The sequence below is a fragment of the Pleurodeles waltl genome, chromosome 3_1, assembly GCF_031143425.1.
Source record: "Pleurodeles waltl isolate 20211129_DDA chromosome 3_1, aPleWal1.hap1.20221129, whole genome shotgun sequence".
NCBI classification, from domain to species: domain Eukaryota; kingdom Metazoa; phylum Chordata; class Amphibia; order Caudata; family Salamandridae; genus Pleurodeles; species Pleurodeles waltl.
Window position 1 is genome coordinate 614,201,554 of NC_090440.1, and position 13,784 is coordinate 614,215,337.

General features: G+C 43.6%; 1 protein-coding gene across 6 annotated transcripts in view; it reads right to left on the minus strand.

Annotated features, from left to right (window-relative positions):
• CDHR5 (cadherin related family member 5) overlaps nucleotides 1–13,784 on the minus strand; it is a 440,889-nt gene that overhangs the window by 187,619 nt on the left and 239,486 nt on the right. The window lies entirely within an intron of this gene.

The following is a 13,784-nucleotide window of genomic DNA, read 5'->3' on the forward strand; positions in this document are numbered from 1 at the left end:
CAGCTACCACTTCAATCCTGTATGAGGGCAGCCCCAATGTTAGCCTATGAAGGGAGCAGGCCTCACAGTAGTGCAAAAACGAATTTAGGAGTTTTACACTACCAGGACATGTCCTGCCTTTCACCCACACAGCACCCAGCCCTAGGGGTTACCTAGGGCACACATTAGAGGTGACTTATATGTGGAGAAAGCGGAGGTTTGGGCTTGGCAAGTACTTTTAAATGGCAAGTCGAGGTGACAGTGAAACTGCACACACAGGCCTTGCAGTGGCAGGCCTGAGACAAGGAAAAGGGGCTACATAAGTGGTTGGCACAACCAGTGCTGCAGGCCCACTAGTAGCATTTAATCTACAGGCCCTAGGCACATAGAGTGCACATTACTAGGGACTTATAAGTAAATTAAATAGCCCAATCAGGTATGATTCAAGGTTACCATGTTTTAAGGGAGAGAGCATATGCACTTTAGCACTGGTTAGCAGTGGTAAAGTGCGCAGAGTCTAAAAGCCAGCAAAAACAGTGTCCAAAAATTGGAGGGAGGCAGGCAAAAAGTTATGGGTGACCACCCTAAGGCTGTCAGGTCTAACATGTGTCCCCCCCAGCTGAAAGTGGGGAGAGCTACCTGACCTCCTGGGAGCTCTCATCGCTAAGGCGGAAGTATCTGGAGAGACCATCAGCATTGGCGTGGTCAACCCCGGGGCGATGTTCCACCGTAAAGTCCATCCCCTGTAGGGAAATGGACCACCTGAAGAGTTTTGGATTCTCACCCCTCATCTGCATGAGCCATCTGAGGGGCCTGTGGTCTGTCTGAACCCGGAAGTGAGTCCCAAACAGGTAGGGTCTTAGCTTCTTCAGTGCCCAGACCACAGCAAAAGCTTCTCTTTCAATAGCACTCCACCTCTGTTCCCGTGGTAATAGCCTTCTGCTAATAAAGACTACTGGTTGGTCTAGGCCCTCCTCATTTAGCTGTGCTAGGACCGCCCCTATGCCATGCTCTGAAGCGTCTGTCTGCACGATAAATTCTTGGGAGTAGTCAGGGGCCTTGAGCACGGGGGCCGTGCACATGGCTTCCTTCAGGGAGTCAAAGGCTTTCTGACAAGCCTCTGTCCAATTCACCAACCTAGGTTGTTTCTTGGAAGTGAGTTCTGTCAAGGGTGACACAATGGTACCATAGCCCTTGACAAATCTGCGGTAGTATCCTGTGAGGCCTAAAAAGGCTCTCACCTCAGTCTGAGTTCTAGGTGGTTGCCAGGCCTTGATAGTTTCAATATTGGCCTGGAGTGGCTGCACCTTGCCACCACCCACTAGGTGTCCCAAGTACACCACGGAACCCTGCCCAATCTGGCACTTACTAGCCTTGATGGTCGGGCCTGCCTGTTGCTGGGCCTGAAGCACCTCCTTGAGGTGGAGCACGTGTTCCTCACAGCTGGAACTGTAGATAGCTATGTCATCCAGGTAGGCTGCACAGAAGGCATCCTTGCCAGCTAGGACCCCATTAACCAACCGTTGGAAGGTAGCGGGGGCACTTTTCCAATCCAAATGGCATCATCCGGAACTGGTAATGGCCATCAGGGGTTGAAAATGCGGATCTCTCTTTAGCCCCCTCAGTCAGGGCGATCTGCCAGTACCCTGAAGTAAGATCAAACGTACTCAGGAACTTGGCAGCGCCCAGCCTGTCAACGAGCTCATCAGCTCGGGGGATGGGGTGAGCATCAGTCCGGGTGACTGAGTTGAGACCCCGGTAGTCCACACAGAACCGGAGTTCTGGCTTCGCACCTGGGGCAGTAGCCTTAGGGACCAACACCACTGGGCTGGCCCAGGGACTACTGGATTTCTCAATAACCCTTTAAGCTGATATCTTGGAGACCTCCTCCTTGATGCTGGCTTTCACCTCATCCGATAACCTGTAAATGTTGCTCTTCACAGGGAGACTGTCACCGGTGTCAATGTCATGAACACAGAGGTGGGTCAGTCCAGGAGTAAGGGAGAACAGGGGGGAGAACTGCTCCAACAGCTCATAGCAGTCTCCTTTCTGGTTTAGAGACAGGGAGTCAGAGAGGATGACCCCTTTCACTGACCCATCACCTTCTTGGGCAGAGAGGAGGTCGGGGAGAGGTTCACCCTCCTCTTCCATTCGTTCATCTGTGACCAGAAGCATGTTGACCTCAGACCTCTCAAAATGAACCTTTAGTCGGTTGACATGGAGCACTCTTAGGGGGTTCCTAGAGGTTTGGAGGTTCACTAGGTAAGTGGCTTCCCCTTTCCGCTCCTTTACTTCAAATGGGCCAGACCAGCGGTCCTGGAGAGCTCTAGGCTCTACTGGCTCCATTACCCACACTTTGTGTCCAGGTTGAAACTCTACCAGGGTGGCCTTCTGGTCATACCAGCGTTTCATTACCTCTTGACTGGCCTCAAGGTTACTTTGGGCCTCTTTCCAGAAGCGGGTCATCTGGTTGTGGAGGGCCAACATGTAGCTGACCAAATCCAGTGGGTGCGCCTTTGGAGCTCTCTCCAACCCCCCCTTGACAATGCTTAAGGGTCCCCTGACAGGGTACCCATAGAGAAGCTCAAAGTGACTGAACCCCACCCCCCTCTGGGGGACCTCTCGGTAAGCAAAGAGAAGGCATGGTAAGAGGGCGTCCCACTTACGCCTCATGGCCTCAGGGAGGCCACCAATCATGCCTTTCAAGGTCTTGTTGAATCTCTCCACAAGACCTTTAGATTGGAGGTGATAGGGTGTGGTGAACTTGTAGGTTACACCACACGCATCCCACAGAGACTTCATGTATGCAGACATGAAGTCAGTGCCTCTGTCAGACACTATCTCCTTTGGGATTCCCACACGGGTAAATATCCCTATCAGAGTTCTGGTCACCACCGGTGCAGTTACGGTCCTCAGAGGGATTGCCTCTGGGTAACGGGTGGCATGGTCCACCAAAACCAGGATAAACCTGTTGCCTAAGGCAGTTTTGGGGTCCAATGGACCAACAATGTCGATGCCCACCCTTTCAAAGGGGGTGCCAATGACAGGAAGTGGAATCAGGGGGGTTTTAACCCTTTTCCCTGCTTTACCACTGGCCTGGCAGGTAGGACAAGATCTACAGAACTTATCTGAGTTTGTCCTCATTCTGGGCCAATAAAAGTGAGTGACAAGCCTGTCAAAGGTCTTGCCTTGCCCCAAATGTCCTGCCAGGGGAATGTCGTGAACCAGACCCAGTAGGAAGGTTCGGTAACACTGGGGGACCACCAGCGCTTGCGCTGCCCCAAAGGCCGGAACCTTAGGCTCACTGTAGAGGAGATCATTCTCACAAAATATATGTGGTGATCGCCAGAGGCTTCACCTGCCGCCTGGTCTGAGGCTTGCTTCCTCAGACCCTCTAGAGTGGGACATTCTTTCTGCGCCTTGCAGAATTCCTCCCTGGTGGGTCCACCCTTAACTTGCCAGCCAGCAAGCTCAGGTAGGTCACCTAGGGTGGCAATGTCTTCCCCAGTTGGCTTGGGAGCCTCCTCCTCAGGAGCCCCGTCACCCACTGCAGGAACTTCTGGGACCGGTTTCCCGCGCCCCTTGCCTTCCTCTTGGCAGCTCTCTGGGCCATTGTAAAGTACAAGAGGCATTCATAACATGAAAAATAATAGTACTCATGAGTCAGTATACATAGGCAATGTTTTGTCATATATTTCTGAAAATTAATAGGATTATTTCCAACATAATTCCCAATTACAGTATCACTGTCCAAATCCAAATAGTAGAATTAATTGATCTGTTGTTCCAAGATTGCTATGATCCAAAGTCCAAGTCCAGATTTCTCTAATCAAAGTTCAATCATATTCTTCAAAAGATGATATATCTTATTATTTAAACTTTAGCAGCCGCATCCAAATTGATAGCCAGTCCAGATTTTCTCAAATCAAGGTTCAATCATATTCTTCAAAGGATGATATAGCTTATTATTTAAATTTTAGCAGCTGCATCCAAATTGATAGCCAACGCGTGTTTCGTCCGGGAGTTTCCCAATGACTTCATCAGGGCTGTAAATTGTATAGGTACCTATTACTATATGTGTATCCATATTTCCTAATTAAAAAGGAGAGACCTCCACCAGTGTATGGACATGAAAAAATATATGAGAAAATGTAAAAAAGGGGTGAAGAAAATATATGAAAGGAATATAAAAATGAATGGAAAAGTTGTGGAATAAAATGTGAACACAATGGTGGGATGCAGACATATGTTAGTTCTCAGTGCACCTTAATTCCCAAAATGTGAGAATATCATACCCTTAGGTATCAAACATCATATATTAATATTAGATACTATGTCACCCATTCTTGAGTGAAAGGTGAACATGGTGTTAGGATATAAGAATTAGTGAATAAGTATCAAAAAAATGAAACTTACTTAAATCGCTCTTAAGTACTGAATATGAGCTGACCCCGTACCCTAGTGATGTCCCTTGCTACTAAAAAACACGTGCAAATGAGCCATGCTCTTACCTAAACATATATGTAGATGGATCCTATATCATAAGTATTCCTTACAAGCGTATCCCAGAATAATTCCGTTAAGCAACTTATCTGCTATGTAAAAAAATTGAAATATAACTATCAAACACGTCCAACCAAACCAATATCAAGAAACAAATCAGAACCATAGTGAACCCTAAAATCCCATCTTTATCTAATCAGAGTTCTTATCAAAATTAACATGCCCTATTAAATAAATTCCTCCAATATAAATAAAATAGGCCAAGTATATAAGTATATCGTAATCATATCTCTCTCCTAAGTCCCTTTATAAAAAAAATAAAAAAAATAAACATTACTACTATGTCCTATCCTGAAATCTTGAATAAACTTATAGCTAAAGCATGTAGCTTACCTGATATCAGTTATATCAATCCACCTTCCAATGAGTCAAAACGTGAAGCGCGAGTACGCGTGTGTATTGATGAAGTATCAAAACTCGAGTGTTCATGTCTGGGTTCCTTATATGAGACCACAGACGAAATAAAAATAAAAGAAGGACCAAGAGTTATGGCGGCCATCTTTAGAGTGAACCACATCTTCCAAACAGAAATGTAAAAAGTAACCATAAAGAAAGGACTACAATATTGGCGGCCATCTTGGAGAGATAAAGTATCAAAACTGAAATAAAAATAAAAGAAGGACCAAGAGTTATGGCGGCCATCTTTAGAGTGAATCACATCTTCCAGACAGGAATGTAAAAAGTAACCATAAAGAAAGGGCTACAATACTGTCGGCCATCTTGGAGGGAGTCTCACAAAGACCTATAACAATGGTAAAAAGAAAAGAAGGACCAAGAGTTATGGCGGCCATCTTTAGAGTGAATCACATCTTCCAGACAGGAATGTAAAAAGTAACCATAAAGAAAGGACTACAATACTGGCGGCCATCTTTGAGGGAGTCTCACAAAGACCTATAACAATGGTCAAAAAAAGAAAGGAACTACCTTATATACCGACTATCTTCAAATGATTATATCTTCAATAGTAAACTATTAAATAAAGACCTGGAGAGAGCATTGTAATATATACCCTAATAGGAGTGCTCATATTAAAATGAGATGTCGTAAATAAAATTCAAATACCAACCGAAATTAGAATTTTATGTGTTATTAGCAATGAGTGTAAAACAACAAACCATCTACAGTGAAGATTAGTAAATAGTTTTAAAGAAAATCAGTAATAAATAAGGAAAGTGCAGTCAATATATTAGTAATATTTGAATTATATATCCCCAGAGGTTATATATCTAAACTTCATAATGTAATTGGTTGCAAAGGTTGTTACATTGCATCATTTCGTTAATAATCCTACCAAATACAAAGCATGGATCACAAAATTGGATTTACACTACTTTCACAGAAAATCAAATTTCATTGCCAGTACGTGCTATCATTGAACAGTAGATACATTAGTTAAGGTGAATTACATTTCGCATTAGACCAGAATCTCAATATACCCAAATGATGTCAGTTTACAAGATCTATATGAACTTATATTAATGACAAAATTTAGTCAAATATCATATTGACAATATTGAGATAAGTTACCACTGCTGAATACTGTTAAGATGTAAAATATGTTTTCCCTAGTCACCAAGAAAGTATTCAAGTTCCCTATCCATATTTAAACCTGTCTCAACTGCCTTCAATCGTAATATCCACATGGCCTCTTTCCGCCTTAGTATCAACTCTCTATTACCTCCTCTAGGATCAATTCCTCCATGCTCAATACCAAAAAACTCAAACGATTTGTAAGGTCCTTGAACTTCACATGATATTATATGTGCTACTAAAGGATATCTACAATCCTCACGTGCAAGTGCCCTGGCATGCTCACCTATCCTAGCCCTTAGTGGACGAATTGTACTCCCCACATAATACCGGTTACATTTACAAAGCACCATATATATCACAAACGGGGTACCACAGTTAATATGTGTTGTGATCCTAAAGGTCTTTCCCAAATTATCACTAAATTCTATCCTTTTACGGCTTGCCCATTTACATAATCCACAATGCCCAGAGTTCCGAAAGCCTATTGTGTGGCTGGACAGCCAGTTCCCCTTATTGAGATCTAGGGGATAACTTGGACTTAAGATGCCTCTCAAGCTTTTACCTCTACGAAATGTAATTTCCGGTTTAGCGCCGACAATACCCTTTAAGGATTCGTCCTGCAACAGAATATGCCAATATCTAAATACAAGCTTACGTAATGTTTTTGAATTTTGTGTGTAGTCTGTTATTAATCTAACTTTTCCTTGCTCTATTTGGTTGTCATGTACCCTAGGCTTCAATATATATTCCCTTTGGATTTTTTTAACTCTCTGTTTTGATTTACTAATAAGCTGCTTGTGGTATCCCCTTTGTTCAAAGCGCTTACATATATCTTCAATGCATGTCTCAAACTCTTCGTCCTTACTACAATTGCGCCTAGCTCTGACCATTTCACCATATGGTATCGCAGAAATCTGATGGTAGGGGTGGGCACTTGCTGCATGTATAATAGAATTACAGGCAGTGGACTTCCTATACAACCTGCTTTGAATACTATTGTGTTCAATATATAGTTGTACATCCAAAAAGTCAATGCTAGTATTGCTATGCTGGTAAGTAAATTGAACATTCATATCATTTGCATTAAGGTATTTGCAAAATTCAGTAAGTTGTTCCACACCTCCTGTCCAAATCATAAGACAATTCATCGATATAACGACCCCAGTACAATATGTCCGAGTGCCACTTGGCGGCCTATGGGCCCCAGACCCACCTCTCCTCAAACCAACCCATAAATAGGTTCGCGTAAGAGGGGGAGAATCTCGAGCCCATTGCCACACCTTGTTTCTGTCTGTACCAGTCTCTCTTGAACAGAATAGACAGTAATGTTATTCTTGTAAGGAATACTTATGATATAGGACGCATCTACATATATGTTTAGGTAAGAGCATGGCTCATTTGCACGTGTTTTTTAGTAGCAAGGGACATCACTAGGGTACGGGGTCAGCTCATATTCAGTAAACAAGATCGATTTAAGTAAGTTTCATTTTTTTGATACTTATTCACTAATTCTTATATCCTAACACCATGTTCACCTTTCACTCAAGAATGGGTGACATAGTATCTAATAATAATATATGATGTTTGATACCTAAGGTTATGATATTCTCACATTTTGGGAATTAAGGTGCACTGAGAACTAACATATGTCTGCATCCCACCATTGTGTTCACATTTTATTCCACAACTTTTCCATTAATTTTTATATTCCTTTCATATATTTTCTTCACCCCTTTTTTACATTTTCTCATATATTTTTCCATGTCCATACACTGGTGGAGGTCTCTCCTTTTTAATAAGGAAATATGGATACATATATAGTAATAGGTACCTATACAATTTACAGCCCTGATGAAGTCATTGGGAAACTCCCGGACGAAACACATGTTGGCTATCAATTTGGATGCGGCTGCTATAATTTAAATAATAAGCTATATCATCCTTTGAAGAATATGATTGAACCTTGATTTGAGAAAATCTGGACTGGCTATCAATTTGGATGCGGCTGCTAAAGTTTAAATAATAAGCTATATCATCTTTTGAAGAATATGTGTGAACTTTGATTAGAGAAATCTGGACTTGGACTTTGGATCATAGCAATCTTGGAACAACAGATCAATTAATTCTACTATTTGGATTTGGACAGTAATACTGTAATTGGGGATTATGTTGGAAATAATCTTATTAATTTTCAGAAATATATGACAAAACATTGCCTATGTATACTGACTCATGAGTACTATTATTTTTCATGTTATGAGTGCCTCTTGTACTTTATCTCTGGGCCATTGTTCCAGGCTCCAGACGCCCCTGACTTCCCTCTCGGTCAGCCATGGACCGTGTGGTCATGCAGACCCACTCAGGTAACCCTAACATCTCCAGGTGAGATCTGAGCTCCACTTCTTTCCAAGCAGTATGCTCAAGATCATTGCCTAACAGACAATCTACAGGCATGGCAGGACTCACAGCTACTTTCAGAGTACCAGAGACCCCCCCCCCACTCAAAGGGAACCAGAGCCACCGGTAGGTGACTCTCACGATTGTCAGCGACTATGACCTGGTGGAATGTATTAGGGACTATCTGCTCTGTTGACACCAGCTGACTCTTGATAGTAGTCATACTGGCTCCTGTGTCACGCAGAGCCTCCACCTTCTGCCCATCAATGGTGACTCACTGCCTGTACTTGGAAGTATTTTGGGGCATGTGGGCTTTGGGCACCATTTCTCCTTCTCCCAGGGACACTAGGGAAATCTCTACCTGTTCCCCAAAGCTATCTGGGTCCATCTCCCCCCGAGCGCTACACTAGTCAACCCAGGTGTCTGTCCGGTAGTGGACGGTGCTCTCTTGGAGCACTGGGGGTCGCCTTTATAGTGACCATACTGGTAACACTCCAGGCATTTGGGGTTGGATTTCCCTGACCTATCATATGTCCCTGGCTTTTTCCCAAATCTGGAAAAGGAATAGTTGCCACCCCCTCCCTGGGAATTCTTTTGGGGGCCTTTGGAGAGTTCCTGATCTGTAAGTTTATCTCCCCCCTCTTTCTTCTGTTGGGAACCCTGACCACCTTTGTGGGTGTCCCCCCCAGGTACCTTCTTGGACACTCTGGTGCTAACCCAGAGGTCCGCCTCTTCAGCAAGCTTCCTGGGATCAGTCAGCTTACTATCCACTAAGTGCTGGCGCAACTCTGTAAAAGTAGTATTAAGCATATGCTCTCTCAGAATGAAGTCATATAACCCATTATAATCATCTACTTTGTTGCCCCGCACCCATCCATTCAGTGCCTTACTGGAAAAGTCAAAGAAATCTACCCATGTTTGTATGGTTTGTTTGGTGCTGTCCCTGAACCTCTGACAGTATCCCTCAGGGGTCAGCCCAAACTTGGCAAGTAAAGTGGCTTTCTGAAGTGGGTATGTGTTTTGATCAGGTTGATCCAATGGGAGAAGTGTGTCCCTCCCCAATGGCGGCACATAACCCCACATAGCTACCCCCCATTGCCCTTCAGGAACCTCATGAGCCCTTAGTGCAACTTCATAAGCAGCTAACCATTTATCTATGTCATCTCCCACCACAAAACTGGGCACCACATTTTGGGGTATACGAACCTTCTTTTCTCCAGCAGGTCCTGTCAGTATGCTGCCACCATTATTGCTGGATTCAGACTGCTTTGCCTTGAGATCCAGCTCCTTGAGACTCAGTTCATGAGCCAATAACAGTTTATTTTCAGCCAAGGCTCTCTCAGCTGCAGCTTCAGCTCTTTCAGCTTCAATCTGTTTGGCTGCTCTTTCAGCCTCAGCTTGCTTGGCTTCTCTCTCTGCCCTTCTTTCCTCCTGTTGAGCCTCAATTTTCAGTTTTGCCATTTGCAATTGGAACTCCCTTTCCTCTCTCCTTTCCTCTGCGGCCAGGCTTTGCACAGAGACACTGCTCCCTGGTCTGGAAGGGGGCACAATTGCAGTGGTAACACCATCCACAGATAGCAACAAATCCTCTGAGGGGCCATTTTCTGGCTCCTCTCCCTCATCATCCTCTTCTAAATGGGCTTTTGCCCAGGCCCTCAGCGCGACTTGAAAGTCCTCCTTTTTGGAGGCCCCCTGGGTGGGTACCCTCATTGCCCTGCAGAATCCTTTTAGTTGTTTGACCGTATATGTATCGAACAGGACTAGGTCAAAGTCTCCTATCTGAGACCCAGTCAGAGACATGTTGAGTGAGGATTTAGTTTTTGAAAATTGACAGGAAAAAAAACGAATTTGCAAAAAGAGATAAAAATCAAGTTGATCTTCAACTGTGGGTAGGTAGTGAAATACTTAGCTACTGTATGTCACTGCACAAATACAAGTCCTATCCTCACCGCTGATCACCAATGTTAGAAATTGGGTTTTTGGTTGGCAGTCAGGTTACCCCCTGTCCAAGCAAAAGCCCTCACTCTAGTCAGGGTAAGTCACACACAATCCAAGATTTTCCTGTGCCCACCCTCTGGTAGCTTGGCACGAGCAGTCAGGCTTAACTTAGAAGGCAATGTGTAAAGTATTTGTGCAATAAATCATACAATACCACCACATAGCACCACAAAAATCCACCACACAATGTTTAGAAAAATATATAATATTAATCAGGATAATTGTAGGTCAAAACTAATAAAGTTGCAATGTGAATTTGTAGAGATATCACTGAAAAGTGATATAAAGTGTCTTAAGTCTTTACAAAGCAAACAAAGTCTCTTTCGAGCACAAAGTACCTGGTTTGGAGTGGAAAATCTCCTCAGAGGTCCACAGAAGAAGAGATACGTGGAAAAAGGGTGTGTGCGTCGATTTCTCCCCAGCACACACGGACTTGCGTTGTTATTTTTCAAACGGGGAAGTTGTGCGTCGTTTTCCGGCACGCGGACAGTCTCTTTCTGTGGATCGCGGGGATTACCAGATGTCCCGGGTCTGTGCGTGGATTCTCCTGCTTGTTTACCGGCTGTGCGTCGTTCTGTGGGGCTGTGCGCGGAAGTTTCGCTCTCACGGCAGGCATCGCGTCGATTTCTCCTCTGGAGGTCGGGTGGCGTTGTCCTTGCAAGGCCGTGCGTCGAAGTTTCGGTCGTCCCGAAGGCGTCGCGTCGATCAGCGTCGGTGTGTGGCGTTTTTCGCGCTGCGGAACAAGCTGTGCGTCAAAAATTTTGGCGCACGAAGCGTCCAAGTGAAAAAGAGAAGTCTTTTTGGTCCTGAGACTTCAGGGAACAGGAGGCAAGCTCTATCCAAGCCCTTGGAGAGCACTTTTACAGCCAGACAAGAGTTCAGCAAGGCAGCAGGGCAACAGCAAGGCAGCAGTCCTTTGTAAAAAGCAGTCAGGTGAGTCCTTTAGGCAGCCAGGCAGTTCTTCTTGGCAGGATGCAGGTTCTGGTTCAGGTTTCTTCTCCAGCAAGTGTCTGATGAGGTAGGGCAGAGGCCCTGTTTTATACCCAAATGTGCCTTTGAAGTGGGGGAGACTTCAAAGAGTGGCTAAGAAGTGCACCAGGTCCCCTTTCAGTTCAATCCTGTCTGCCAGGGTCCCAGTAGGGGGTGTGGCAGTCCTTTGTGTGAGAGCAGGCCCTCCACCCTCCCAGCCCAGGAAGACCCATTCAAAATGCAGATGTATGCAAGTGAGGCTGAGTACCCTGTGTTTGGGGTGTGTCTGAGTGAATGCACAAGGAGCTGTCAACTAAGCCCAGCCAGACGTGGATTGTAAGGCACAGAAAGATTTAAGTGCAAAGAAATGCTCACTTTCTAAAAGTGGCATTTCTAGAATAGTAATATTAAATCCAACTTCACCAGTCAGCAGGATTTTATATTACCATTCTGGCCATACTAAATATGACCTTCCTACTCCTTTCAGATCAGCAGCTACCACTTCAATCCTGTATGAGGGCAGCCCCAATGTTAGCCTATGAAGGGAGCAGGCCTCACAGTAGTGCAAAAACGAATTTAGGAGTTTTACACTACCAGGACATGTAAACTACACAGGTACATGTCCTGCCTTTCACCCACACAGCACCCTGCCCTAGGGGTTACCTAGGGCACACATTAGAGGTGACATATGTGGAGAAAGGGGAGGTTTGGGCTTGGCAAGTACTTTTAAATGGCAAGTCGAGGTGACAGTGAAACTGCACACACAGGCCTTGCAGTGGCAGGCCTGAGACAAGGAAAAGGGGCTACTTAAGTGGTTGGCACAACTAGTGCTGCAGGCCCACTAGTAGCATTTAATCTACAGGCCCTAGGCACATAGAGTGCACATTACTAGGGACTTATAAGTAAATTAAATAGTCCAATCAGGTATGATTCAAGGTTACCATGTTTTAAGGGAGAGAGCATATGCACTTTAGCACTGGTTAGCAGTGGTAAAGTGCGCAGAGTCTAAAAGCCAGCAAAAACAGTGTCCAAAAAGTGGAGGGAGGCAGGCAAAAAGTTAGGGGTGACCACCCTAAGGCTGTCAGGTCTAACAACCAGGACTCCCATTCAGGACCTATCCTGGAGATACACTTACCAACCGGTGGCATTTTGCATTCTAAGGGTGACATTCTGAGTGCATCCTTTACATACTGTTCCAGTATATATGCAGCGCTCCCTTCTTCCGCCACTGATGCAATTGGATCATTCCTGTCACAACTCCTTCTCCCTTGCATCTGTGCCATCAGTGGGGATGACCTAGTAGCCTATATCACTGTCCCAAGATTAAGCAGGCCATCTGAGTTCTGGCCAGAAACAAAACTCTAGGCCTTGATGGGCTGCTGTTCGAATACTACAGTACCTTTACTATGCTGCTGGCCCTAGGCCTGTGTTACGATCTCCATAGGATATAATGGGATCATAATACGGCGGACGGGATATCCGTCACGTTTGTGATGGAATATTCCCATCCGCCGAGATCTAAATCAGGCCCTTGGTTAGGTAGTTGTTAAGTTGTATATGTTTCTTCTTTGATGGTCTGGTGAGAGCATCCAGCAGAGTTTCCAAGTCTGGCAGCATCTGTCATTTTTGAAGTATTTAGTTGTTTAAATTAGTGTGCCTTTTATATTGTTGATTTAATTGGTTAACTGATGTTATTGGTTAATGTTGTTTATACTATTATTTTATTAGTTGGTTTAGTTTTAGTTTTGATTTTTTTATCAGTTATGTCCTCCCATGGTAAACGCTAATTTAGGTTTTATTGCTAATGTATGACATATAGTTGATATTTTTGAATGTACATTTGTATATATATTTATTATTATTTAGGATCTTGTTTAAATGTTCGTAGATAATGGCAATATTTTTCTGGGTTATTTTATGATTATAGTTATAATATTTATTGGGTTGAATAGTAAATGTTTTGTTGATGTAATACATTTAAATGTAATTTAAACATGTGTATAAATTATTTAGGTTTATTTCCAACAATTGTTTTATGTAAAACATTTTTTTCTTTTCTTATATTTATTAATGATTATTTGATTATTTTGCTGATAATATTGTAGTCAATATTGTGTATATCGATATTTTTTAAAAATATGTTTATTTAAAGGTTACAATAGCCATGTCTCCAATATTTCTGCTTTCAATATATGCAAAAATTGATATTTTTAACAACAATACTTGTGGTCCTGATATTTGTAGTTATACTAGTTAAGTATAGGAAGACAACTTTTTTATCTATATTTAATTTCCGGTATTTTGGGTTTTTAGTGCTGTATGCATTGATATTATGTCAGTGATTC